Source organism: Dipodomys spectabilis, unplaced genomic scaffold (assembly GCF_019054845.1).
Source record: "Dipodomys spectabilis isolate Male_0828 unplaced genomic scaffold, ASM1905484v1 ptg000487l, whole genome shotgun sequence".
Lineage (NCBI taxonomy): Eukaryota > Metazoa > Chordata > Mammalia > Rodentia > Heteromyidae > Dipodomys > Dipodomys spectabilis.
The window spans coordinates 3,136,722-3,140,745 of NW_024871164.1; the positions used below are offsets into that span (position 1 = coordinate 3,136,722).

The following is a 4,024-nucleotide window of genomic DNA, read 5'->3' on the forward strand; positions in this document are numbered from 1 at the left end:
TTCCCTTATTTGCAATAACTAGTATATGTCTGAGTCAAGCAGGATAGGTCAGATAAGCTGATGTTAGGGAAATATACCCAAAGATAAGTATTCAAATGATTTTTCTTTAATCCAATTGTTTCTAATATATTTATGAGATGATTTCTATGTTGCTTTGTATGTCCCTCCCCCAAGGTTTAACGCCTGCTTTCACTGTATTTTATGTTGGTATAATTTTTGGAGGGGAAGGGAAAAAATATCATTTAAATTGGGATACAGTTGGACCCATTGCAACAATGAGATATACAAGTCGTTATGTCGTAAAACGAACTTTACAACGTTGATGGGGGAGAGGATCAGGTGTCAGAGCTAGTGGGAGTTTGGGAAGGGAGAGGAAGGGGAAACAAAAAGGAGGCAACAATGCTTGATAAGAAAGGTATTCGTTATTTTGCCCATGTTATTGTAACTCCTCTGTACAGTATTTTCACAATAAAAAGAAAGAAAATGAATTACACTTCATATATAAAAAATGTTCTGTGCTCAATTCAGCAGGAAATACACTAACATTGGAACAATACAGAGAAGATTAGAATGGCCCCTGTGCAAGGATGACATGCAAATTCTTGAAGTGTTCCATATTTTTACAACAGGTGCTGGAGGGTATATTGACAGAAGGGAACCCTACCGAATCCTTGGTGGGAGTGTAAACTTGTTCAACAACTTTGGAAAGCAGTATGGAGGTTCCTCAAAAGGCTCCACATAAAGCCCCCCATGACCTAGCAATCCCACTTTTGGGCATTCACCCAAATGATCACAAACAAGACCACAATAAAACTAACAGCACAACTATGTTTACTGCAACATTATTTACAATAGCTAAGGTATGGAACCAATTCCGATTCCCCTCAATTGATGAATGGAGCAAGATAATGTGATAGATAGATAGATAGATAGATAGATAGATAGATAGATAGATAGATAGATAGATAGATAGATAGACAGATAGATAGATTCATTCTATGCCTCCATCTGAAAGAATGACATCACTCAATTTGTTAGGAAATGGAAAGACTTGGAAAAAAACTTATTAAATGAAGTAAGACAAGTCCAAAGAAACATAGGACCCCTGCTTTCCCTTATTTTCAGTTACTAATATTTGTCTGGGATAAATAAAAAAGGTCAAAAGCTATGTGCATATGACTAGATAAGATGATGTTAAGGGAAATGTACTCCAAGATATTGACACAAGTGGTTTTTTTCTTTCGTGCTATTGTTTTTAATGGACTTACAATGTATGATGTGATTTTTTTTGTTTCTTTATATGTTCCTCCCCCACTTTATAACACCTGTTTTCACTGCATTTGAAGTTGGTGCACCAATATCTTATATATATGCTTCTCTAATTTGGGTAGGGGAAAGGTAAAAACACAATGTTTAAATAGGGATACAGGTTGACCAATTGTAACAATGAGATGCACAAGACACTATGATGAAAAATGAAGTTTATATTTAGGCAGGGTGGGGGAGACGGGGAGGAGAGGCTACTTGTGGTGGTTAGAGAGAAAGGATGGTGGGGGGAAATAAAGGAGGAGGTAACAATGCTTTTTAGGAAATGTACTCATTAACTTTCTCATGTAAATGTGACCCCTGTGTACAGTATTTTTCCAATAAAAATGTATGAAAATGATCTGAGAAGGAAAAGTTTATTTTCCCCATTTTCCCTATATAATATCGTTAACAAAGAAATTAATGCAAAACACGGACATGAAAGTATTTTGCAAAAGTGTGTGTGTGTGTGTGTGTGTGTGAGTGTGTGTGTGTGTGTGTGTGTGTGTGTCTGTGCACGCCCGCGCACATGTGAGTACTCGTGCATTTGCGTTGGCATGCTCAGAGTTTGAACTCAGGACTTCAAGGTCTTGCTAGGCATTTCCTCTCTAGATTGATGAGGTTCTATATAAGCTACATCACCATTCCTGGCTCTTTGGTAGTTCATTAAAAGTTTTGAAAAATAATCTTATGAATTTTTTTTTTGCTCTGATTGTCTTCCAACTGTTATCCACAGATCTGGCGCTCCTGAGTAGATATCCCAAGTAGACAGGATTACAGGTGTGGCCATCCAGCACAAGGCTTTAAAAATAATTTTCAAAGTAGTAAAATAGTTACTTCACGGGAGCCTGTTTTATTATCTACTAATTTTAAAGCATTTTGCACTGATTGTATGTGAATTCATTTCGCTTCTGGATTCTAAAAAACTGTAAGTGATGATATTTGAAAGTTTTATTACTTTTTAAAAAGGAAACGAACTATGGGACAGAAGAAATTTGCCCCTCCTTGGACCTCAATTTATGCGCTCAGTTCTGTGCATGATAAGCCAATGTCAGCAAAACAATCTGGGTTGAAGACAAAATGTAACAGAAAAAAAATAACCATGGGCATTGCTATGCTATTATTTCTTGGATGACATGAATATTGAATTGAGAGTGTAAGAGAATGGAGAGATTTTACTTATCATTTTGTATTGCTGAAAGACTGTTGGAAACTTTAACTCATTTCCTTCCTCACTGTGTGTCTTTGGGCCATACAATTCGTGCCTTTAATTACAATTTTTCCCAACATTAAAATGGTAATAACATTAGTATTAAAGCAAATTTTATCTTAAGAATTAAGAAATAAAACTTGTGAAATACTTAACATAAAATTCTATGAATGAGCTTTGAGTTTAGCCAGCAGTTTTTTAAAATACTAAATAGAACGCAATAAGTATTACAGAAACCATTACATGTAGTGAATAACCAGATGTAAAGTTATCTATTTACCATGCTCTGCTTCGAAGGAAGCCAGATGGATAACTTCCCATGCTGCACATCAAGTTGATTATCTTATGTCTTGGTAGTTTAAAAATATCAGGGACAGAATCATGAAGTAATGTTGTAGATTGAGGTTAAGTCCATATAAAAAAGTACAAACCTGATAAAACATAAGCATATCTCAGCAGTATATTGTTTTTTACATCATTTAAGTTACATTGTAAAGATAGGGAAAATCTAGCAGAATGAATTCTCTTTTTGATATATTTTCATAGGTCCTAAGAAGGATGAACTCTTTCCTCACTCTTGTAGAGGCATCATCAGATGAGAGGAAATGTATTTTTTTATTTGCTTCCTTCCATTTATTCTTCAGTTTGAAATCTGAACTACATGAGACTGAAAGAAGCTAAGGGAAATTAGACTCGCAGGCTTTGGAAAGAGCAATCAACATAAAATAAATAAAATACGTATAGCCTTGTAAAAGGTACAACTAAATTGAGTTATATAGTCTCAAGTGTAAACAGAAAACGACTTAAGCAATATCATGTTATTAAAAATTGAAAAATGTTAGGAATTTAATTTTTTTCCTTTCTACTATATTAAATTAAGTATTGATTTTGTATAGAGAGATTAAAGATGAGATTAACAAAAGTTCTGAATAGACCTGTTTTCCAAAAATCCCTGAAAATCACCAGTGGGTTTACAAAGTTGGGTTTAATACCACTTCCATGTTGGCTTAATGCTTTGTGAACAGAAGTCATTATAGAGAAATGCAATTCAAAATTGCTATGATACTACTTCATAACAATTAAAACTAATCAAAACATCAAAGGAGTCAGGTGTGATGGTAAAGGCTAGTAAGTGCAAGCAGTTAGGAGGTTGGAGTAAGAGGATTTGAGTTTAAGGCCAGTCTGGGGTACTGCACTTCGTAAAAACCTGCCTTTATAAAAACTCTAAAGGTAATAATGTTGGTGAGAGTGTAGAGAAATAAAATTTTCTTCACTCTTGTTCAAAATACAGGTTAGTTTTCTCATTGTAGAAAGTAGTGTGCAGTTTTCTAAAGAAATGCAAAGTTGAAATATCATCTGACCCACCAATCATATGATTATTTCTGTATGAGTAACTCTTAAGTATATCTGTATTACATTGTTATTCACATTATTCACATCAACAGCCAAGATATAAATTGAAGTTAAGTTTTCAACTACAGACTAATAAAACAACTGTTGTACATGAAC

At 34.4% G+C, this 4,024-nt stretch overlaps 1 non-coding gene across 1 annotated transcript; it reads left to right on the plus strand.

The window, feature by feature from the left end:
• Window positions 1-511: 511 nt before the first annotated feature.
• Window positions 512-622, plus strand: LOC122098705. Its single transcript, XR_006145788.1, has one exon. It is a non-coding gene; the product is annotated as a U6 spliceosomal RNA (small nuclear RNA).
• Window positions 623-4,024: the final 3,402 nt, after the last annotated feature.